At 49.1% G+C, this 25,247-nt stretch overlaps 1 protein-coding gene across 2 annotated transcripts in view; it reads left to right on the top strand.

Moving 5' to 3' along the window:
* The window catches only part of LZTS3 (leucine zipper tumor suppressor family member 3), a 127,802-nt gene that overhangs the window by 45,528 nt on the left and 57,027 nt on the right, over window positions 1-25,247 (top strand). The gene's annotated exons all lie outside the window — the stretch shown is intronic.

Genomic DNA, 25,247 nt, shown 5'->3' with positions numbered 1-25,247 from the left:
ATTCCCATTTTACAGTTAGGATAGTGAGGCAGAGATCAGTAAAGGGATGTGCCCAGCATATCTGTGGTAGCGTTAGGAACAGAACGCCGGCCTTTTGAGTCCTCATATGGTGTCCTATCCACGAGGCCACCATGTTGCTCAAATTTAATTTACGCAGTCCTAATGAAAATCAAAAAGGGCCTAATCCAATGCCTTCCCATTGGTTTTCGTGGACATCTTCCCATTGACTTCAGTAGCCATCAAGCAAGGCAATAACTATTCAGGCAGATCTGTCTCAGGTAACTGTCGTCGGCTGGTGTGTTACAAAGCCTTAAATTCTAATCCCATTGCTCTCACTAAACTGAGATGTGGCTTTGGCCAAGTCATTTCTCTTCTCTGTAAAACAGGGAATAATTGTTGCATTCTACAGCCCTTCACACAACGATGAGGACGAATGCCTGTTGTGCAGCACCTGGAAGATTCTAAGTGCGAGCGAAGGACTAGCTGTTAGTAGTTGGGATCTGCTCATTTTTGATAGTTAGACATAAGACTTGAAACATGAACAGGGCTAGAAAGCCTGTGAGTCATAAAGCCTCACTTTCAGTTGGGGAAATAACCCTTTTCGTTTCGGAGACTGTAGCGGCGAATTAATTCATTATAGATTAACTCCGGATTTTTCTGGGAGGTTAGGCATGAACTGTGCCAAGAGGTGTTAAATCAACATGAGAAAATTAGGCCAACAAACTGTGCAGGCCAGGAATTTAATTTTGGCTGAGTGTCACACATGCGTTCCCACTTCATAGACCTGTTAAATGCTTTGGCTTTTAGTGAGCATATTAGAGGCCCTGCATTCCCCCCCGCCCACCATCACCCTCCCACTCTATCAGATGGATGCCTTATTACAATAGTACTAGAACCCTTCATGATTTTTAAAGGATTTGTCACTGTCCCCGGCTGAGGGTGCTACCTGTGGCCACGTTGTGAGGTAGGGGGGCTTGTCAGGGCCAGCAGGGGCCACCAGGAATGGCTGATTTCTGATGGGTGTGGAATGGGGCAGGGTTGGGCGGGGGTCTTGCCTTACCCGGGCCATGGGGTTCACCTGCTTGCCATGCGTCTGCTCCTTCAGACCCAGGTGCAGCGCAGGCAGCTGGAGGCAGGTTGCTTTGAAATAAGCAGCATGAGCCCAGAAAAGGATCCTGGTGCCGGATCAGGCCCCTGCCCATATGTTGACTATGTAAAATCCCATTTAATTAGTTAACCAGTTGAACTTTAAGTTTAACCAGTTAACTGACTGGATGGGGGGGGGGGCATTCCAGCCTGCTGGGCTGGAGCAGCCTCCCGCCCCCCCCCCCCCGCCCGCCACAGCACAGCAGGTAGGGGCTGCTCCAGCCCGGCTACTCCAGCCTCGCGGGGCTGCTGGCTACCAGCCCATGTGAGGGAGTTGGCAACCTTGCAGGGGTAAAGGGGGGCCGGAAGCAGCAATGGGGGGAGGGAGAGGGGCTGATGGGCTGGGATTTGGCAGCCTTGAGTTGGGCTGGAAGCAGCTGCCCTCCCCTTCCCCACTGGCGCTTCTGCCCCCCTCCCCCACATGATGCTGACGACTGGCAGCCCATGTGGGCTGGGAGCAGCCCTCCATCTGCGGCAGGCTACGGGCAGGGGGCTGCTCCCGGATACCAGTTACCCATTCACATCCCTAATGTTGACACAGCTGCCGTACACCTGAGCCCCAGTTATTATTATTTGGTGGCATTGTGGGAGCACCCGGGAGCCGCTGTACTGACACAGAACAAAAAGACACTTCCTCCCCCGGAGAGCTTCCAGTGCGACTGTTCTCTGAGCACGAACGAATGAAACTAGCCTATGACCTCGTTTGAAGTTGGCCTCTGAGACAACAGGGGAAGTTCGAAAAACTTTCATCTGGCAGCCTGGGAGAACCCACCCTCGCCCTAGTCAACAGCATGTACATCAAGGCGGGGGTGGGAACTGGGTGCCTAATTCCCTTGGGCTCCTCTGGAAATCTGTGCCCTCGCGAGCCAAATGGTTAGGTTTGGGCTCTTTTTCTGAAGGTCCACACAGCTTTTATCCCCACATTGTCCTGCCCTGCCACAAACTCTGCCCTGACAATGCCTCCTCCAACACCCCACCTGGCACTGTTGTGGGGGGAAAGTGGCTGGATACTGTCTAGGGGTGTCCTGCACCCCTCACTGGGGTACGTTAGCTGAGCTGCTGGCGTGGGACCTACCCAGCAGCCCCACACTGCTCCTTTTGCCGCTGCGACGCCAAAGTCGCCAGCGTATCGGGAGAACAGATTCCCACTCCCCACCTCCCTCGATAAGGTGGATCCTAGCCAGCGGACATGTGATTCGGATTCAGGGCAAGCCTCCTCTTTGCCTATATAGGGCAGAGTGCAGCGGGGTGCAGTGTTAACCAGGGCAGTTCCTCAGCCGATGTGTGTGGGAAAGGTCATTAGTTATTCGGTGAATCTGCACCCCGCAACTTCAAAATCTGTCCTCCTCTACCTGCCTGTCCAAAGCGCACCTGGGTGGGGCATGGAGTCATGAGAGGTTGCTGCATTCAGGCGGAGACGGCTGGGTGAAGGCAGCTTATTTCAGCCCCTTCCCGCCGCGCTAGTCTGCCTCCAAGAGTCTCCAGCCTAGGTACACAACGGACCAGAATGATCCTTCAGAAGCACAGCAAGAAGGGCAGAGAATATGGTCCTGGTCAAGGTTCCCTCTAAGTTTTTGTATCTCGGGGTGGAATAAATGTTGGTATGTGCACTCAGGAATGTGCAGATGTGCACCCCCGATAGAAACACATGCTTCTGGGGGCGCTCTGCTAATCAGCTGGGCAACACCTGAATCTCTGCTGGGCGGCTGCCCAAGTGCTCAGCTTACAGGGAACATTGGTCCTGGTGTGCTAATCCCTGTCAGTAGCACCTGCACCCTACACGGATGAAGACATTGGGAACCAGTAGAGAGGCAAGGGTGTTTTTTGGACCTCGTGTGGCAAGCAGACAGTAGGGAAGAGCTTGGACTAGGCAGGACTGTTACCCAGAGAAGAAAGAGAAGGAAATGATGGCTGAGACCTAGTGCCAGGGGCCATAACGTTCTGTTCCAAAGGAAGAAAATCCTAGTTCGTAAATGACTAAAAGCAGATGTGGGATGAGTCAGGCAGTTCCTGAGTCTGGGACAGTGTGAAACAAATAAGGACGTGTGTAAATCCGGGCTTTCTGGTATGCTCATCGGGGTGAATACAGCTTTTCGAGACCTCCGTGGTTCATGGCCTCTTTAGAACAGTCCGAGCCAATAAACCAGCTCCCGATTCACTGAAGAAATACATGGCTGGGAGAAAGCGGTAGCCAGATGTTTCTCGTGAAGGTAACAAGAGCCTGATTTTTGAAGTGCTGGTCACCTGCAGCGTCTGTTGACCTCCGCTGGAGTTTGGGGTTATCTGAAAAGCAGGCCTGGGAACTATTGCAATGAACTGGCTAGTGTATGTGTGTGTCCTCTGCTGAATGGAATTAGTAGTACTCAGCTGTGTCACCTAGGCCCTATACTGATATCAACTGAGGGAGACTTTTTAGGTGTCAGAGGCCTGTGCTTTTTGGAGCAGGAAGCACTATCCCAATCACACTTGCCATTTCAAATGGTAGTGACATGCAACATACCACTCCCATGAAGTCCCAGGTGACCACAGATTTGTCTGTCTGTATATTTTAGAAATGTGCGTCTCTGTCTGTCTGACTTTGAATCCCTTTGATCAAGAATTTCTCCTAAATGGTAAGAGCTAGGACCACCAAATTTGGTAGGCAACTTCCTCTTATCTTAACTTAAAACAAGATCAGGGTTTGGTTGTGCCAGGAAAATGGGCTCTGCCTGGAATGGGATTGTTTTCCATAACACGGAAAGGGAGGGGGCTACTAGTAGAAATGTAAAATCCTATTTAAAATAGTTTAACCAGTTAACTGGCCAGCTGCACTGAACCACAGGCTGCTCGGGCCGGGCCAAGCCCATCGCTCCATAGGTGTAGGACTGCTCCAACAAGGCTGGGTGCTAGTTAGCCAGTTACCCCGATAAGCATGCTGGCAAGGCAAATGCTTACTGGATAACCAGTTAACTAATTACATCCCTCGCCGCTACGAGGGACAGTTATACTGCAGAGTGACCAGCGGGGGGCGACCACATGATTGTCCCCCTCACCCACTCTACTACAGGGGGAGGCCAACCCCCCTCCTTTCAGCCCCAGCACAGGACAAGGTGGTGGGGCAGCACAGCCCCCATCTCCGCGGGCATCCAGACCAGCACGGCCCTCGGTGCCCTGGACAGCCGCTACTACACCAGTGTGGCCCCGGGTGCCCCAGCAGTCGCAGCCGCCAGACCAGCACTGCCCTCACTGCCACAGGTAACCCCGATAAGCTGCCACAGGCGACCCAGACCTCTCAGCCCCTTTGCTCTGACCCCCCCACACCCAAACTCCAACCCTGAGCCCCCCCACACACACACCTCCAAGCCTCCTGCTCTGACTCCTACAGCCCCAATCCTCTGCTCTGAGCCCCCCCTCACCAACCAACCCCCTGCCCTGACTTCTGCACCCTCCACATCATGCCGTGGCTCCTTCATCACCCACCCACCCCGCTTCCCCCCCCCCCCCAAAAAAAACAATTAAGGGCCTGAGCAACAGCTGGGCACATTTGCTCTTTATATTATGTTAAACTAGCTCAGTAAACCGCGCTGTTTACCTCCGCAGAAATCAGCATTAGGCTGCCAGGACTCGTGATGCCCCTGTAAAATACACCTGCAAGGCCAAGACCCCTAAAATGTATGTCATCTGGCAGCAGCCAGATGTGGCGTTTCTACGGGTTTGATGACTCCAATCTTGAGGCGGTAAAGCAAAGTGAAGGGAAATCAAAGGCTTCTCCGCACAGGCAATGGCTCTTTTTGACCACATGGACTTATTTTGGGAGCAGACGCACAGTAGCATTACTCATTAAACCCTTATCGATTCACTCCTGGGACAAAACAATATCAAAACCTAGCTTTTGGTCCCTGGCAGTAGGCAAGGGGGAGAAAATAACCCTTCCCACCCTGAATCTCAATCACAATTTGCTCCAGAGATACTATACACACCGTAAAAAGAAAGCTGAGGGTTTTGGATGGGGGTTATGTATTTTGTAACTCCTTAATCCATATGGATTTCAAATGTCTTTATAAGAGAAGGGAAAAAATAGAAATAAAAAAACAAAGCTTCTGTAGTCAGTCTGGGAAAGTGGCCTTTTGTCATTACCCAAACGCAAAACAGACACACGATAGGCCATTCTGGGGCTCAAATACAGCCTAATTTAGATAACATTGTAGCTCACATTTCATATGACTCACATCATCCATTTGTATCACAAAGCACTTTGCACGGTTTACATGCCGCTTTACATATAAGCTCGAGTTCCCTATAACAGCTGTTGAAATGCAGCCACTTCTGCCACGGAAAGTGGCGACTGTTTGACAGTACACAACAGGCAATGGCACATGTTGTATCTAATTGAAACTGAAGGGAGTATTTTAGCTACAGGAAGTCAGATGTAATTATCTGTGCTGAAATTTGGCTGGAACACCAGGGCTAATGCCCTTACTTGTATTTGAAAGGCAGTGGAACGGATATCCCGGACAAACCTTAATGAAGATTGTACTTTTTCAAGTTACATGGAAGTATCTTAGGAATTCATTGTATTCAAATGCAAATGTGTAGATACTGTTGTGGGATTGCAGGTAACTTCTTTAAGGGGGAAACAAAAGCTAATGTAAACCCCGGGAAGTGTTAGGAGCTTCCGAGGACTCTTTGGAATTATGTGGGTTTTCTGGAGCTAAGTGGAATTTTCAAGAAGGAAGTATCCTCAAATGTCAACTCCTCTGGGTATTCAAGAATTCAGCCTTTGAAGCCTCTCAAAGAGGAAGGAACCTTTTGCCTGCTGATCCCCGGTTACGTGAGGACAGATCCAAAAGGCCCAAACAGGATTAAAGAATGACTCTCAGGCCATGTCTTCACTACACAGAAAATTGCCGCTGCCACGATCGATCTTCCAGAGTTTGACTTAGCAAGTCTAGTTAAGACTTGCTAAATCGAACTCAGAGGGCGCCCCTGCCTGTAGCCGGTACTCTTCCTTTTGCAAGGAGGAAGGGAAGCCAACAGAATCATTTGCTTCCGTCGGCTTCCCGCTGTGGGACGCCACCAAGCTTGGCTAGAGGTAAGCCAGCTCCAGCTATGCATTACGCCGAGCTGCTGGGTCTAGTGTAGACCTGGCCTCAGATTCATAGAATCATAGAATAATAGGACTGGAAGGGACCTCGAGAGGTCATCGCGTCCAGCCCCCTGCCCTCAAGGGCAGGACCAAGCTCCGTCTACACCATCCCTGACAGATGTCTATCTAACCTGTTCTTAAATATCTCCAGAGAGGGAGATTCCACCACCTCCCTTGGCAATTTATTCCAGTGTTTTACCACCCTGACAGTTAGGAATTTTTTCCTAATGTCCAATCTAAACCTCCCCTGCTGCACTTTAAGCCCATTACTCCTTGTCCTGTCCTCAGAAACCAAGAGGAACAAATTTTCTCCTTCCTCCTTGTGACACCCTTTTAGATATTTGAAAACCGCTATCATGTCCCCCCTTAATCTTCTTTTTTCCAAACTAAACAAGCCCAGTTCATGAAGCCTGGCTTCATAGGTCATGTTCTCTAGACCTTTAATCATTCTTGTTGCTCTTCTCTGTACCCTTTCCAATTTCTCCACATCTTTCTTGAAATGTGGCGCCCAGAACTGGACACAGTACTCCAGCTGAGGCCTAACTAGTGCAGAGTAGAGCGGCAGAATGACTTCACGAGTTTTGCTTACAACACACCTGTTGATACAACCTAGAATCATATTTGCTTTTTTTGCAACAGCATCACACTGTTGACTCATATTCAACTTGTGGTCCACTATGACCCCTAGATCCCTTTCTGCCATGCTCCTTCCTAGACAGTCGCTTCCCATCTTGTATGTATGGAACTGATTGTTCCTTCCTAAGTGGAGCACTTTGCATTTCTCTTTATTAAACCTCATCCTGTTTACCTCTGACCATTTCTCTAACTTGCTAAGGTCATTTTGAATTATGTCCCTATCCTCCAAAGAAGTTGCAACCCCACCCAGTTTGGTATCATCTGCAAACTTAATAAGCGTACTCTCTATCCCAATATCTACATCATTGATGAAGATATTGAACAGTACGGGTCCCAAAACAGACCCTTGCGGGAACTCCACTTGTTATCCCTTTCCAGCAGGATTTAGAACCGTTAACAACAACTCTCTGACTACGGTTATCCAACCAATTATGCACTCACCTTATCGTGGCCCTATCTAAGTTGTATTTGCCTAGTTTATCAATAAGAATATCATGCGAGACCGTATCAAATGCCTTACTAAAGTCTAGGTATATGACATCCACCGCTTCTCCCTTATCCACAAGGCTCGTTATCCTATCAAAGAAAGCTATCAGATTAGTTTGGCATGACTTGTTCTTCACAAACCCATGCTGGCTATTCCCTATCACTTTATTACCTTCCAAGTGTTTGCATATGATTTCCTTAATTACCTGCTCCATTATCTTCCCTGGGACAGACGTTAAAGCATCATGGGGATGCTTTACTCTGGGAGCCAAAGTGGTTATCAACTTGTAACCAATGAAAAACTCCTGGATGGGCTTTGAAGAGTTGTTCACTAGCCAGAGCCCTTCTTGGAGACAGGTGATCTCTGGTATGCATATTAGCATGCGCTTAGGTTCTTTGATGGCTTTTAATGTTTCCTCAGTAATGCTTTCACCTTGGAACTAAATGTGCTTGCTTAGAAAGGGCTGTGTGGTGCCTTGTAACTACTGGCAATTACACACTGTGTATTGCTGAAGCACTTTGATTTTGGGGGATGCACAGTGTAGGCAGAGAACTACAGAACCTGGAAAAACCTTAGGAAGGCAGGAGAGAGATGCATGTCTTTGCCCAAGAGAGGAGACAGCCGGGGAGCTACAAACCTAAGAGAATTACAAACCTAATAATTGCCCTGGCTGGACTGGAAAGGGGAAATACAGGTGCAGTTGCCCTCCCCTATCACAGTGGGAGTGTTGGTTCAGTATTGTCTCCTACCTAATCGCTGACGCCATCTCCTGCAATGGGTAGTGTTGCTTAGAGCTGCCAGCCCTGGAGAGGGAAGTCTCCCGTCACAGAACAGAGACAGCACGGCCAAACTGCCCAGCCTGCTCTTCCGTGTGACTCAACACTGACTTCCATGGGCCACTTGTGCAGGGCAGGGGGCAGATGCCCACCCACTCCTTGTCCTCAGGGGTGAGTCTGGGCACAAGGGCATTCGTGGGCACCAGCGATAATGGTGTTTGTAGCTTGGGAACTAAAGCAAGACCCCTCCCGAACTTAGCTCACACGGGCCGGCGAACAAGGATCCCTTTGTAACCGCTCTTGCTCGCTGCTGACTCCAGTTGGGTTTGAAAGGCCTCGTCTCCTGTTGCCAAATGTGGTGTATTGGAAACTGTGTTATAGTTAAAGTCATAGATTATCATTTTAAGGGGTTTCCTGAGCCTGCCGGCAGCCTAGGGGACTCTGTAGGGAAGCATGAAATCTGGTCCTTCAGCACCCAGCTGGCAAAGAGACGGGCTAAGAGCGGGCGTGGTGCTTTTCTATCTTGGAGAGCAGCCTGTTTCGTCTGTCTCTGGTTTCTGCTGCATTAAAGTGGCGTTAAGTTGCAGCCTTCCAGAAGGAGTACTGGTTTGATCTAAGTTCCACATGTATCGCACGAATATAACAGGCATGTTTCAGATTAGCCACTCCCCCACCCTCTCCAGAGGTCTGTGTCGCTCTGCTGTCCCAGAGCATTTGAGTCAAAAAGAAAAAGACATCTGGCAAGGGGAGTTCAGTGATCTGTAGCCCTCCTTTCTAACCTCTTTCTTCCCGCACGCTCGCTGCGCTGAGAGGCTGTCAGTGTCTCCTGCGATGCTGGCTTCACCACCCACGCCCGTCTGAAATGCCAACCCGCGAAAGGCTAAAAGTCGCTCACAAAGTAGTTCTGGAGCTTTGGGAATAGAAGAGACAGGGAACTCTGCGTGCAGAGACAGGCTCGTGAAATATTACTTACAGCAGCTCGGAGAGATGCGGGCAGGGTTGACCTGTCTTCCCAAATACATGTGCCCTGAATGTGCATGTTTGAGTGTTTGCTGTTGCCCATTTCAAGGAGCCACCTTTCAGTCGTCAGTTCAGTAGTCCCTAAACTCTCCCTCTTGCTCCCACCATGGCCGGTAATGGAATGTGTCCAGCCTCCGTCCCAGGAGTGGAGTTGGGGCGGGGGAGCAGAACCGGGGCTGCAGCTGTGGTCAGGGATGGGGAGGCTGCAGTAGAGCCTACCTGGATGGCACCTCACCCCACCTGCCTTGTGGGCCCACCTCAGACACACACACCCACTGACACCCCAGGGAGGAGTACTGCACGGTTTGGGGACCGTGGGGGCTACGTGTGTAGACAAAGTAAGAGACCCCGCTGAGGCAGGGAAATATGTTCCAGGGGGCTTTGGAGTGGGAATAGTGATGTCATGGACCTTTTCCCCTCTAGGCTGTGGGTTCAAGTCCAGCCCTGGGTCATAGTGCTGTGTTGCAGAGGGTGAGGGCAAACTCACTCCGGTTCCTAATGGCCAAGTACCGACAGCGCACAGAAGTGGGGCTAATCGGCACCTTTGCTAGCAGCCTGAGAGGACTGGCAGTCCAAAGACTGAATGTGCCACAGATGACTGGCCTCCCCACCCATCCCTAGAGAGGCCCCCCCCCATGCAGGCTGGAATCTGTTGGGGGGGTAGCATGAGGGGAGCTTGCAGGACTATGGCTTGTGTTGCACCTGTTCTTTGGCTGCACAGAGGACTTCGTTCTCCGGGCGGATGATCCAGCCCTAAATTCAGTGCCACCCAGAAATCCAGTTGTTTGCTCAAATCTCTCCCTATCACCCCCTGTCCAACAAGTAGTGTGGGGGGGGGGGGGAGGGGGGAAGCAGCTTGGAGATGGGTGGGTGCTGCTGGCTTTGGTTTCCCTGGTAAGAAGCAGAGAGAAAGGAGCTCTGTGGGAAAACAGCACGGCGCGGGATATAACTGAAAAATCAGTAGGGGGAATTTGGGAGAGGAAAAGGGGAGCCGGGCCGGTTCTGAGCCAGGTAAACCCCTGTTGTGGCACTGGGGGCAGATTTGATAGTTGTGTAGGACTTGCCCTTTCAGCTCTGCGTGGCTGTGCATTTGGGCTGCATGGGAATGAGCCTGCAGGCCAGCTCCTGGCCAAAAGACACGCAGGCATTTCTCTCCTCGCTCTGGCTCTCCTGCCTCCTCCAGGCTATCTGGCTGCCTGCCAGGCAGGAGACACAGAGGAGAGACCAGTCAGAGAGTCCTGCAGGGGCCATGCAACTCCTCCCTCGCTGGGGCACTGCCAGGCTGGGAGGGCAGCAGAGTGGCCCACTCCTTGGGCTGCTGGGAGGGGGTGGGCCCGGCTGCCGGGAAGAGGAACCTGAGCCCTAAGAAGGCAATGGAGGGGGACAGGGCGTTTGCATTGGAGAGGAAGAGGATTAATGACTGGGCTTACTGCAGCACAGGGAGGTAGGAGCCTACAGGAAACAGTGTGAAGGTTGGGGGGAAGGGCGGGAATGAACAGGGAGCCTGCAAATATTATGCAAATTAGTTCTTAGGGTGGAGCAATGTAGCAAAGTCTGGTTGTGCAGGAAAGTCCGGTGGGCGGAGCCCTGGATTGGGGCCTAGAGACCTGGGTTCTATTCCCATTTCTACTGGTGACTGTAGGCAAATCACTGCCCCTCCCCCTAAAACAGGCAAACTCGGTAGAACTGCTTGAAAAATAGGAATTGTTTTTCATAGGGAACTTCTGCACAATTTGGTTTAAAAAAAAGTCTTGTTCAAAAAGGGTTTGATTTTTGGTGACTAGGGGTCACCAAATGAAACGAATAGACAGCAAGTTTAAAACAAACAAAAGGAAGTTTTTTCTTCACTCAGCGCACAGTTGAGAACCTGTGGAACTCCTTGACAAAGGATGTGGTGAAGACCAAGACTTCAACAGGGTTCAAAAAAGAGCTAGATAGATTTATGGAGGTTAGGTCCATCAATGGCTATTAGCCAGGATGGGTAGGAATGGTGTCCCTAGCCTCTGTTTGTCTGGAAATGGGAGACAGGAGAGGGATCACATGAGGATTACCTGTTGTATTCCCTCCCTCTGGGGCATCTGGTATTGGCCACCGTCAGAAGACAGGACACTGGGATAGATGGACCTTTGGTCTGACCCACTATGGCTGTTCTTACGTTCTTATGTTCTTACATTTACTTCCCCCCTCTTGCCCCCATCCTGTCCCGTTCCTCCCCTCCCATGGCAAAATCAAAAAGGGGGAAGAAGGAAGAATCAACACTACAAGGAATTTGGGGAGGAGAGGGGATTAGGTCCCAAAATCTGCCAATTCTGAGTGATATGAGAACTTGTGGAATCGTGCAGGGAAGTGGGAAGAGCCATTTTTCATGGGCAAATGTTCTTGTATGAGAAATGCTGACCAGAGCTAGGGCTGAGCATGGTGAAGAGTGCAGCTAAAGATCGGTATCTCTGTTTCAGTAATTGGAAGCATCTCGGTGTTTGATTTTCTCAGACTTTACCTCCCCGACTCCCCAGGCAGCCATTTATAGAGACAAAACAACCTGAGACCTGATCTTTTCCTGGTGTTTCCACCATGGAGACACTGCGGTGCAGTGAAAAAACACCCATGTCAGCTTCATAAATCTCCTCTGAAAAGCCCATAGAAAGAAACAGCCACAGGACTTTGGAAGGGAGGCAATGGTTTCAAAGTGTGTGCCGCGACCCATTGCTGGGTGGTGAATGCCCGGCACTTTGCTGTAGGGTGACCAGGTGACTAAGCCATGGCCCACACTGCTCCCCAGAAGTGGCCACACATGGATCCAGCTCCTAGGTCTGGGGGCCACGGAGCTCCACGCATGGCCCTCCCCCTGAGCACCGGCTCCATGCTCCCATTGGCTGGTTTCTGGCCAATGGGAGCTAGAGCGGACGGTGCCTGCATGAGAGCAGCATGCAGAGCCACTTGCACCCCTAGGACTCAGACCTGCTATTGGCTGCTGCCTGGGCACAGGGCAAGCAAGAAGCTGCCTTAGGGTATGTCTACACTACCACCCTAGTTCAAACTAGGGTGGTAATGTGGGCAACCGGAGTTGCAAATGAAGCCCGGGATTTGAATTTCCCGGGCTTCATTTGCATAAAGCCGGGTGCCACCATTTTTAAATGTCCGCTAGTGCGGACTCCGTGCCGTGCGGCTACACGCAGCACGGACTAGGTAGTTCGGACTAGGACTAGGCTTCCTAGTCCGAACTACCGTTACTCCTCATTTCACGAGGAGTAACGGTAGTTCGGACTAGGAAGCCTAGTCCGAACTACCTAGTCCGTGCCGCGTGTAGCCGCGGGTACGGAGTCTGAACTAGCGGACATTTAAAAATGGCGGCACCCGGCTTTATGCAAATGAAGTCCGGGAAATTCAAATCCCGGGCTTCATTTGCAACTCCGGTTGCCTACATTACCACCCTAGTTCGAACTACGGTGGTAGTGTAGACATACCCTTAGCATCCCAGCTGCTCTGCTGACCGAGGGTCACTGGGGGTAAGTCCATACCCAACCCAACCCCCCAATGCCCTGCCCCAGCCCTGAGCCCCCTCCTGCACCCAAAGCTCCCCATTCCCAGCCCCACCCCAGAGCCCACACTCTAGTCAAAAGATATCATTATGTTGGGTCGTGGGCATCAACAATTGCCTTCAGCTGGGTCGTGAGAAAAAACGTTTGCTAACCACTGCACTAGATGGTTTCCTCCTCAGGACAGGGGCTGTTGTTTGCACAGTGCCTAGCCCAGCGAGTCCTTCATCCGCAGATCAATACACATTTCAGCTAATAATAATGAACATCCACACATCCTGCCTGCAAGGTCCTCAGTTCCTACACAAGTCACCCGGGGCTCCAAATGCTCGTCACATGGGCCTGTAGTAACCAGCACAGCCCTCAACCATTCCTTGCAATTGCGGTGTAGTTAATGATTTAGAGGCATGGGTCTGGTGAGAGAGTACCAGGAAGCTTGGTGACTGAGTAAAGCTACCCGGCTTGGGTATTTCCTTGTCCAGGAATAGCTCAGGGAACTGGCTACATAGCAGGATAGCTGCACAGTTAATTTTGTCCGTGTTCTCATAAATGTGATTGAAGGCTTTTTGCACTGTTGTAACTGAATACTTCTTTGGCTCCGAGGGAAATGAAAACAAACATAAGCAAAGCTGGGTAACACGTGTAACGCAAGCAGCTTTCTCGGTCCTCAGACACACAACAGACAGTACGGCGCAGTTTGAGTTGGCTCAGCATCTTTCACACAAACTCAGTCCCTCAGCTGCTTTACAGACTTGAATTTACTAGAAGAAAGTGGGCAATTGAGGGCATAAGTTACAGGAAACAGCGGCGTAAGCCATTGTATGGAGAATGAATTAAAGCACTGAGAGTTACAGCTATTAATAGGAGAGGAGGGAATTTGAGATGTATTTGGGGCACGTCTACACTACAGCAAGCCCGGTATTTCAAAATTATTTCAAAATAACAGACTTCTTATTCCGGAATAATGAACCTTCATTTCACGAGGAATAATGCCTCTTTCGAAACTGCTATTTCGAAATAACGGTAGTATGGACACTCCACTGCTGCTTTTTTAAAATAGCTCCTCCTCCAGAGCCATTCAAAGTAATTACTCCCCAGTGCTTCCTGGGGCTCTAAATCGAGATAGCACATCCACATTAGGGGAACCTGCCTTGGATTAATTTTGAGACTTCCCGGTAGTGTGGAAGTGCTATTTCGAAATAATTATTTTGGGAGTTATTCCTTGGAAATAAGCGCATGGTGTAGACATACCCAGAGATGGGTAGAGAGTCTCCCAAAGTTAGGGGCTGCTCACATCCTGCATTTTGAGCAGGGGCTCTCTTGCATTTATACAGGATTTGTAGAGGTGGAAAATCAGTGGCAACAATAGTTACAGGAAGTCTGTTCCAGAGGGCCAGAGTTACAGAGGAGGAGGCTTTTGCACCAGCTTGGTGACTTGCAAGTAGGAAGAGAGGCACCAGAAAAGGGAATAAAAAGGAAGCAGGCATGTGAACACGAGAGATGCTTTTTAGTAGAAATAGGTGACTAGTGCAAAAAAAAATCTACATTCATTTGGCTTTTCCAGTGGATTCCTTTTGGTTCTGTGTGTGTGCCCCTGTTGCATTCCTTTTCTGTGTGAGCATTTGGTTTTTGTTGATGATTGTGTTCGTGGAAAGTCCATTTCGACCGCTGGTGAGGAGTCTTCTCACTGAAGGAAAAAGCCATCCGTGGTGACATCAGTGTCTGTCCTGCTGCCAAGCTGGGCTTGCAGCCCGGAGCATGTTGAACATTTACAATCAGGGTGGTAGAACTTTCCAGAGGAAGCATCAAAATCCACCTGTACATCGTGTTCTTCCCAACACCGATCCCTGCACATTCCGCTTCCTGTCGATTGCATGCAGGTGCATAGACCTTGGGTGACTGTTTCTGAGAACCTAGCCCTTCTGACCAGGTTGGTAAAGGGACAGAGACCCTTAAACCAATACACTGATGCTGTGTCTAGACTGGCCAGTTTTTCCGGAAAATCAGCCGCTTTTCCGGAAAAACTTGCCAGCTGTCTACACTGGCCGCTTGAATTTCCGGAAAAGCACTGACTTCCTACTGTAAGAAATCAGTGCTTTTTGCGGAAATACTATGCTGCTCCCATTCGGGCAAAAGTCCCTTTTGCACAAAACTTTTGCGCAAAAGGGCCAGTGTAGACAGCTGAGATTTGTTTTCCGCAAAAAAGCCCCGATCGCGAAAATGGTGATTGGGGCTTTTTTGCGGAAAAGCGCGTCTAGATTGGCCACGGACGCTTTTCTTCAAAAAGTGCTTTTGCAGAAAAGCGTCCGTGCCAATCTAGACGCTCTTTTCCGAAAATGCTTTTAACGGAAAACTTTTCCGTTAAAAGCATTTCTGGAAAATCATGCCAGTCTAGACGTAGCCTGAAGGTTCCACTTCACAAGTTTGGCAGAAGCTGAGAATGGGAGATAGGGGAGGGATCACTTGATGAGTCTCTGTTCTGTTCATTCCCTCTGGGGCACCTGGCTTCGGTCAGTGTCGAAAGAGAGGATAGGGAGCTGGATGGACCCATTGGTCTGACCCAGTGTGGCTGTCGGTCTGTTCTTAGCTCCATTCCAAGAAAGTAGTGAATGACCAAAAGTTCTCTCTGGTGATGCCCATTCCGTGGCCTATGAGACGTTGGTGTGGTGACTGTCGTGCAATTCTCAGTGTGCAAAATGTGCACATTAGAATTGGCAGCCCTAGCAGAGAGGCCAAGGAAATGGGCCATGGGGACTGACGCTCCTTTCCTTTCCCCAGACGCGGTGTCAGCAGGCCAGGTCAAAAAGTGCTGGTAGGGAATGTGACAAAGCTTTTCCTAAATTCTAAGACCAGACAGGAAGTCTTCCCTGTAATCTTTTCTATCCATGTGTGGATTTTTTCCACCCATGTGTGGAATAATGTTATGTGGACTGAGGATGTGCATGTGTACCACCATTAGAAATAAAAAACCTAGCTGCAGGCGCTCTTGCTAAACAGCCGGGTGGCATTTGAATTTTTCCTGAGGGGCCGCACAAGCACCCAGGTTACAGGGAACACTGCAGAGGGGATCACTGTGATCATTCAGTCTGACCTAACCGCTTTGTGGCCACCCTGTTGTATCTGCTCCCGGGCGAAGCAGATGTCTCCAGCCCACAGGACTCTCCAGAGCATCTTCCACAGGGAGTGCGTGCGCACACACAGAAACTTGGTCCATCTGCCACAGAGTTCCTTGATAACGTGCAAATGTCATAACATAAATGTCTCGTTCAGCAAGAAGCTGAATGAATAAATGTCTCGTTCAGCAAAGCCTTTTCTTCCAGGTCACATCCCGAGGAGATTAGAAAGGAGTTCGGCTAATACATACCTGTGAATCTGGATTCAGTATTTGGGATGGGAGACTTCCAAGGCTAATGCAGCCCTGCGATGCGTCACATGAAGTATTTCTAGTAGAGACAGGGAAGTATCCTTGGTACCATGATACAAGGCTCTCGTGAGATCTCATCTGGAGTATCGTGTGCAGTTCTGGTCTCCTGTGCTTCAGAAAGATGAACTGAAATTGGAATAGCTGCAGAGAAAGGCTACTAGGATGAACTAAAGAATGGAAAACCTACCTTACAAGAGGTGCATTAAGGAGCTTAGCTTATTGAGCCTAATCGAAGGAAGGCTGTCAGGAGATAGGATAGCTCTCTTTAGATACGTCAGAGGGGCACATACCAAGTTAGGGGAGGAGCTGTTTTAAGTTATGCACCAATGTGGACACAAGAACGCATGGCTGTACACTGGCCATCAGCAAATTTAGACTGGAAATCAGAGGAAGGTTGCTAACCATGAGAGGAGTAAAGTTCTGGAATGGCTGCCAAAGAAGCACAGCGGGGCCAAAAAACCTAACTGAGCTTGAGAGGTTATGGAGGGGGTGGTATGGTGACGCTACCTACCATGTAGCCGATCTGTGACTGCTAGTAGCAAGTATCAGAGGGGTAGCCGTGTTAGACTGGATCTGCAAAAGCGACAAGGAGTCCTGTAGCACCTTATAGACTAACAGAGGGTATGTCTACACTACCACCCTAGTTCGAACTACGGTGGTTAATGTAGTCATACGAACTTGCTAATGAAGCCCGGGATTTGAATTTCCCGGGCTTCATTTGCATGTTGCCGGGCGCCGCCATTTTTAAATGCCGGCTAGTCCGAACTCCTTGCCCGGGGCTACACGCGGCATGGACTAGGTAGTTCGGATTAGGCTTCCTATTCCGAACTACCTGTATGCCTCGTTCCACAGGTAGTTCCTCGTATACAGGTAGTTCGGACTAGGAAGCCTAGTCCGAACTACCTAGTCCGTGCTGCGTGTAGCCCCGGGCACGGAGTTCGGACTAGCCGGCATTTAAAAATGGCGGCGCCCGGCAACATGCAAATGAAGCCCGGGAAATTCAAATCCCGGGCTTCATTTGCAAGTTCGTGTGACTACATTAACCACCCTAGTTCGAACTAGGGTGGTAGTGTAGACCTACCCAGATGTATTGGAGCATAAGCAGATATTAGGAATGGCAATATACAAAAACTTGTAGGAGAACACTTCAAACTCCCTGGATGCACAATTGCAGATCTAAAGGTAGCCATCCAGCAGCAAAAAAACTTCAGGACCAGACTTCAGAGAGAAACTGCTGAGCTGCAGTTCATCTGCAAATTTGACACTATCAGCTCAGGATTAAACAAAGACTATGAATGGCTAGCCATTTCTCCTGAAACGGAGAGCAGTTTCTCCTAAAATGGAGAGCAGTTCCTCTTCTCTTGGTCTGTGTCTACTTTGGCACTCCTTTCCGGAAAAGGGATGCTAATGAGACACTTCGGAATTGCAAATCCGCGGGGGATTTAAATATCCCCCGCGGCATTTGCATGAACATGGCTGCCGCTTTTTTCCGGCTCGGGGTTTTGCCGGAGAAAAGCGCCAGTCTAGACGGGATCTTGCGGAAAATAAGCCCTTTCAAGTAGGAATAAGGGATCTTCCGGAAAAGGGCTTATTTTCCGCAAGATCCCGTCTAGACTGGCGCTTTTCTCCGGCAAAACCCCGAGACGGAAAAAAGCGGCAGCCATGTTCATGCAAATGCCGCGGGGGATATTTAAATCCCCCGCGGATTTGCAATTCCGAAGTGTCTCATTAGCATTCCTTTTCCGGAATGGGGTGCCAATGTAGACACAGCCTTGGTGTTCACACCTCCAGATCAGCTGCTAGAAGTGGGCCTCATCCTCCCTGATTGAATTTACCTCGTTACCTCTAGCCTGATTCTGGCCTGCATATTTATACCTGCCTCTGGAAATTTCCACTACATGCATCTGACGAAGTGGGTCTTTGCCCACGAAAGCTTATGCTCCAATACATCTGCTAGTCTATAAGGTGCCACAGGACTCCCTGTCACTTTTGCTAGTAGCAAGTGTCTCCAATGACCCATGACGGGAGACCAGCTGGGAACGGCTCTTGAGTTACTACAGAGAATTTGTTCCCAGGTGTCTGGCTGGTGGTTGTTTCTCACATGCGCAGGGTAGAATTGAACGCCATATTTGCTGTTGAGAAGGAATTTTCCCCAAGGTCTGATTGGCAGAGACCCTGGGGCGGGAGGTTGTATTCCTTTGCAGGTCACTTCTAGGTTTAAAGTGGTGTAAATTTTCTGTAACTCGTAGTCTTTCGATCAGGAGTTGAGGATTTCAGTCACTCAGACAGAGGTTTGGGGTCTGTTACAGGAGCGGGGGGAGGTGGGCTGAGATTCCATGGTCTGTGATGGGCAGGAGGTCAGACTAGATGAACATGGGGATGAGTTTATCAGGAACCGGGAAGTGTTGCTGGGACATCTCTGAGCAATGCTCTTTCCTCTGATTCATTATTGAACCTGTGTCAGCCTCTGGACTTAGGGGATGCATGATGCTACCAAAAGCGCATCCCTGAAGACCTGATGTCCTGACCACTCCTGCTCACCGTATTCAAGCTGAGAAAGTCCCATTTGGTTCCCCCGACAGCCTTCCCTTGAGATTACAACTGAGTGCAATCTTCCTCTTCCTTTCCTGCCCTAAGCTGTAGCACGGTGCTGCTGGGTGCTGTCCAACCAGCTGTCGTGTCCTGCACTCAAAGTAGCTGCACTTAAAAAGCAGGTGAAACGATTCTAATGGATCTATTTCGGGCATTTTTAATGCATCCGTCACTGTACGAGCTAGGTGTCTTTTGAAAAAGCATCAGTCAAGTTCAATCAAGCGCAGGGTATGCATCAACTTAAAAAGCATTAGTGCCATTTGCAAAGGGCCTTATGGCAAAGTACTCAAACTTTAGGTGCCCAAATCTGTATTTAGGCGAGCAGCTTGATATTCCAGAAGGCCCGAGCAGATCACAAATCCTTTTGTTGCCAACGGGAGGACCAGGAGATCCGCCACTCTGAAAATCATGTCCCATATTAAGCAGCTTCAGTATGGATTTGTGAGTCAGATTTCAGGCACCCAGCTGCAGCATGGGAGATTGTGAATGCTCTGAAAATCAGGCCCCGTGTTTGTGCATTTTGATGTTAATTGGATCATCACCAGCCCCGCAAGACATTTAAATGTATAATAAAAATGTTTTATATTCTGTTCTCTTTCCTCCAGCTCCTTCTCATTCCCTACAGTTGTGCCGGGTTGTTTTTTTAGTATTGGTAGCAGTCCAGTCCCCCATCCCCTTCTGTGTTCTTAGAGTTGTCGGTCACGCTAAAAAATTCAAAATATTTTCCTTGTGGGCAAAAAGAGTATAATAAAGACCCTGGCACATGCTTGGAAGAGAGCTAATTATAGGATTTTCAAGCTAATGTGATAATATTTTACTTCAGTGCATGGCGTAGATGTAATTACTCCCCCAGAGATGCCAGCCGCAGAAGAGGATGAGGCAAGATGCTATTATGTAATCTACTGTTATTGTGCGGCTGTGAACATTTTCGCGCTTCCCTCCCCTACAGCCACAACCTTTTCCTCCAAAACTCATCCTTCTTGCTAACTTGCTTCTTGCAAGGAGATCTTGCTGAGTCTGGTGGGTCAACGCCAGAGCCAGCTTTATGCAGGCAGCTGCCTGAAAAGCCTTGTAGCCATTAAAGGGCCTCCATCTATTCCTACTGACTAGGAGCAGTGTCTTGCAGTTCGGAATCCTGCAACCGTAGCCAACAATCCATCCCACCCAAGACTTCATTACTGGTGTACCCCTTTATTCCGTGGAGTGCAGGCTGTGATTTATCATGCCCTCTAGAGCTGCTTCTGTCAATAAAATGATGGAGCATCCGTCAGCCTCCAGTCAAAGACGCTTTCCACCAGACTAGTTCTAGCCCAGTGTCTGCTCCTTTTAGGGCTATGAGGGTTTTTTGGCCAACTGAAGCTGTCTCTCTCTGCCGCTTCACTTTTCTGTGGGTGAAAATACAGCTCTGATCAGATTAGTGGACAGCGATAACGTTGGAAGGGTTGCAGGAACACAGGAGAACGGAAACAAACTGCAAAGCGGCCTGGAGAAATCAGAACAACGGGGGCTGCAGGAGGCGATCTCCCACGCCCAGAAACGCCAGGTCTGAAATAGGGGAATGGAACAAATGGCCAGATCCATCGTTTCAAAGCAGATTTCTTTTTCACTCGCATTGTCTTCATCCTTACTGATTTCCCCCCAGTAACCCAGCACTGCAGGAGAGATACAGAGCTGGAAGGAAAGGCTAGAAAAGGTCACGAGAGTATTTATGCAGGGAGCTTAAGAAGGGATCCATAATATGTAGGCGTTTGAGAACCACTGGTTTAGCGCTCTGGGATTCGGTTGTTCTCCATCTCTTATCCAAGGGATTTTGGCCTTGGGAAGTCCCACAGAGCCGCATCCAACACCTGCTGAAGTCAATGGGAAAAACTCCCGTTGACTTTGTTGAGATTTGAAGCTGGCCCCTCAGCTCTTTGTCTTAGTTTCTAAGTCACCCTGTTAACTAGGACAGTGCTTACCCATGCCGTTGGGGGTGCTGGGAGGATTCAGTCCTGACGGCTGGCAGAAGTGCACTGGAGGTGTATGGCTATTGTGAAATACAGGTAGTAGCTTCCGCCATTCAGTGGGATAGGCCATAGGATTGAAACCGCTGTGCCCAGAGGTGCGTTATTTCTTGGAGACCTGACCAGCAGGAGAGTGTTTCTTTAAATCACCCATGTGTAATGCCTGGCCGCTAGTTTTCTGACCTTATTCCCCTCCTCCATCTGAACGTTCGGTTGACCCAGGAAATATAGGACAGCCCTGCTTCTCAAATCCTCATTTGTCTGCATTCACAGTCTTAACATGGATAATTTATAAGCAATGAATTATGTAACCAGGGTTCTCGGAGATTTGCAGCATTTAAAATCTTGCTTTGTCATCAGGGTTTCCTGCTCTGGAGGTTCATGGCAAGGATCCATTGAGTCCAGAAGGAACCATTCTGATCACCTTGTGTGACCTCCTGGCCAGAGAACGTTCCAAAATAATTCCTTGAGCAGATCTTGTAGAAAAATATCCAACCTTGATGTAAAAATTGTGGCAAATTACTTGCTGCACCAGAGATCAGTCTTCTGGCATTCGATTTAGCGGGTCTAGTTAAGACCCACTAAATCAAATGCTAAGGGTGGCTCTGGTCAGCGCGGGGAGTGATGCAAGTCAACGGGAGCATTTTCTCCCATCAGCCTCCCTCTGGGAAGAGGGCACCAAGCTCGGCTTAAGGGTTGTCAAGTCCAGCTATATATTTTATATATCTGAAGTTGTGTAACTTCACCCAACTTTCCAGGTCTAGTGTAGACCTGACCATTGTCTGGTTGCTACAGCAGGGAAGATGTAGAATTGGGTGTTTCGAGTAGCTGAGAACGAAAACGTCCATTAGGGGTTCTTCAGTTTAGCAACTGGTGGTGAACAATAGGAAGAGTCTCTGCTATGAAGAATGACATCATAAGAACGGCCATTCTGGGTCATAACAAAGGTCCATCTAGCCCAGTATCCTGTCTGCCAACAGTGGCCAGTACCAGGTGTCCCAGAAGGAATGAACAGAACACGGAATCATCAAGTGATCCACCCCATCACCCATTCCCAGCTTCTGGCAAACAGAGGCTAGGGACACCATCTCTGCCCATCCTGGCTAATACCCATTAATGGACCTGTCCTCCATGAATTTATCTAATTCTTTTTTGAACCCCCGTTAAAGTTCAGGTCTTCACAACATCCTTGGGCAAGGAGTTCCACGGGTTCACTGTGCATTGTGTGCAGAAATACTTCCTTTTGTTTGTTTTAAACCTGCTACCAGGCTTTTTTCAGTGGCTGAGGAAAGGAGCTGAATGTGAGTGGACAGAGTGTTTTATCTGTAAAGAGCTTTGTGGATTGTCGGCTGTTGAGGCAGGGACTGTATCTTCCTGCACAACCGATCAGCTCTAGGCGCACTTTGGGCATGGATTCGGGGGTGCCAGAGAGAGCCCTTGTAGCCAGGGAATGGTGTAAAAGAGGAAAGGATGTTGGGTATTTGCAAGTCATTTGCCAGGGTTGGCCACGTGTTCCTTTTTAATGACGCATTTTTAGGAGCAATTCTGTCTGCATTCTGTCACCAGTGTAACTTCTTGGACTTTTGTTCTGTGCTCAGAGACATACACAATGGACTCTGTGTGCATGTAGCATTGGTTGCAGACAGACAACACATGACTGCAGGAGTCTTTTGTTACTGTGCACATTCTTTAATTCACAGATGCAATGGATGGAGCTAACTCGGGCACACTTAGCTCCTGATCTTGCAAACGCTTATTAGGCACATGAGCAGTCGCATTGACGTGAATGCTACTGCTCTTGTGTGTCCAGCCTACATGGGTGAATAGGACTACTCAGCTGTGTAAGTGTTTGCAGGGGTCGTAGCATGTGGGTGTCTGGAAACAAAGACTTTAAAATGTCGTGTGCTCCCTCCTACTTCAGAGCCCTTCCAGGCGCTCTCGGTCTTTGTACTGGTGGCGCAAAAAAGCCTTTTGCTCTGCAGCCGCTTTTGTCTGAAACAGCCTTTCTGGCCTTTCCATCAGCTCGCCATCTCTTTTCAAATTGCATCTGAAAACCTCTTCCTCGCTTGCCCAGCCCCCAGGTCCAAACCACTCAGGTTCTCTCTCCTGCTGCTGTCACCGAAAGATCCAGTTTGAAAAGTCCTCTATGCTCAGCATGCCAGTGAAAGTCCAGGAGCAGCTCCAGGTATGGATGTTTGGCAGGAATCAGGCCTTATTCTAAAAGGGCATAGTTTCTATGAAAACCAGTAAAAATGGCAGTACGTTGTGATTTTACTGCTTCATAGCAAAAGTCTCCGAAGTCCCAGAAGTTGGACAGCGCTGGTGGTTGGCCTTATTACTTCTGATATTACTTCTTTGTATCAGAATGGAGCAACATTGATTTACACTGCTCCTATCAAAGTCAGTCTTCCATAAAATCATAGAACTCCAGAAATGGAAGGGACTGAGAGAGGTCATCGAGTCCAGCCCCCTGCCCTCACGGCAGGACCAAGCACCATCTAGGTCAGGGCTACTCAACTTTGGAAGCCCCGGGGGCCACAATGATACATACAGCACATGTCGTGCTTATGTGTGGTTGCATATACATGCACATATATGCAAATAGCTTCTTTCACACAATGCCCCGGCGCTCCCGGCACCAACTCCCGGGGGGGCTAGAAACACCGACACCCTGTACCTGTCCCAGCCAGCCCGTCCGCTTGCATCTTTCAATGCTCACCTCACCTGGGTGACGCTTCACGGTTGCAGAGTGCGTTCCCAGTGGGGGCCATGTTCAAAGGATCCTACCCATGGGTTGCATGTTGAGTCCCATGTAAACCCAAACCGCACCATGGTCTGCAAACAAATGGGCTGCAGGGTTGAGTAGCCTTGATCTAGATCATCCCTGACAGGTGTCTATCCAACCTGCTCTTAAATATCTCCAGTGATGGAGATTCCACAATCTCTCTAGGCAATTTATTCCAGTGTTGAACTACCCCGACAGGCAAAGGGTTGATTATCACTGAAAACTAGTAATGGCAATTTAATGTTTACCATGTAACTAGGGTTGCTAGGTGTCCGGTTTTGAACCGGACAGTCCAGTATTTGAGCTTTCTGTTCGGGAAACAAATTGAGAAAATATAAATGTCCAGTATTTTCTAAATAAGATGTAATGTCGACTGTGATGTCATGTCAAGTGTGTCCGGTATTTTTTGTTGAAACCACCTGGCAAACCGACATGTAACAGTTTCACTGCGGGCCGTGCTGGAGTAGAGAACCACCTGTCTATTTCCCTTCAGTCAGACGTGGGGAAGTTGGTTCTATTTGTTCCAGATAAGTATCCCAAAGCTAAAAGCTTGTCCAAGTCTCTGTCAGCTGGGAATTGGACAGGAAGTCTAGTGAGATCAGGTTTTCTCAAGAGATGTTTGTTACTTCCTGTCTGAGGGCCTAGTCAGCAACGTCACCAGAACAGCCCCTCTTGTGGTGTTTTAATATTTCCAGTCCCAGCCAACATCAGGGAATAAGAGAATGTGGCATGGAAAATAGAACCAAAAGCTGCTACCTCAACTTCTTCAGATCTTATATAGGGTTTTGATGAACATCTTGGTCAATTTTAATGTAATCCAGAGTCATTCTCTCTTCCCCAGTAGAGTCTGCATGGGGGCATTTCCCATGTTGGACAAATCAGAAGTGGGAAAATCCTGATCTCATAGGGTATGTCTACACTACCCTCCTACTTCGAACTAGGAGGGTAATGTAGGCATACCGCACCTGCAAATGAATCCCGGGATTTGAATTTCCCGGGCTTCATTTGCATAAGCGGGGCGCCGCCATTTTTAAAACCCCGCTCATTCGAACCCCGTGTAGCGCGGCTTCACGGGGCACGAACTAGGTAGTTCGAACGAGCGGGGTTTTAAAAATGGTGGCGCCCCGCTTATGCAAATGAAGCCCGGGAAATTCAAATCCCGGGCTTCATTTGCAAGTGCGGTATGCCTACATTACCCCGCTAGTTCGAACTAGCGGGGTAGTGTAGACATACCCATAGTGAGGATGGATTTTATTGTTGTTGTTGTTAGTTCATTGAAGGGAAAAATATGTGATTTAATGTTTCTTCCCACTGTTGCTGAAGAAAAGTTATGATGAGCAGAGCTCTAGAAACAAACTAAAGGAGCCACAAATTTTACAGCACACCCACCACATGTTATTCTTCTATAACTCAAGCCTGACCTATGCTGCATGGCCAAAGGATAACTTCTGCGCATTGCAGTGGGTGCACAATTCTTTTTTTACCCTGTTGCTAGACATGCAGGGGCCTAGTTATCATGTATACGAAGGCCTAGTCCACACACACAATTTGTACCGGTATAACAACTTCAACTAGGGGGGTGTTTCTTCTTCACCCGAGCAGCTGTACTAGAGTAATCCCTAGTGTGAAAGTAGTTACATCACTGTCGAGAAATTTACACACAGAAAAATGAGCTAGCTACAAGGAAAGACTTGCAAATTCATTAACTTGGGGGTTT

The sequence above is a fragment of the Pelodiscus sinensis genome, chromosome 5 (assembly GCF_049634645.1).
Source record: "Pelodiscus sinensis isolate JC-2024 chromosome 5, ASM4963464v1, whole genome shotgun sequence".
NCBI lineage: Eukaryota > Metazoa > Chordata > Testudines > Trionychidae > Pelodiscus > Pelodiscus sinensis.
Note: the sequence above shows the minus strand (reverse complement) of the source record. Positions and strands in the feature narration are given on the sequence as shown.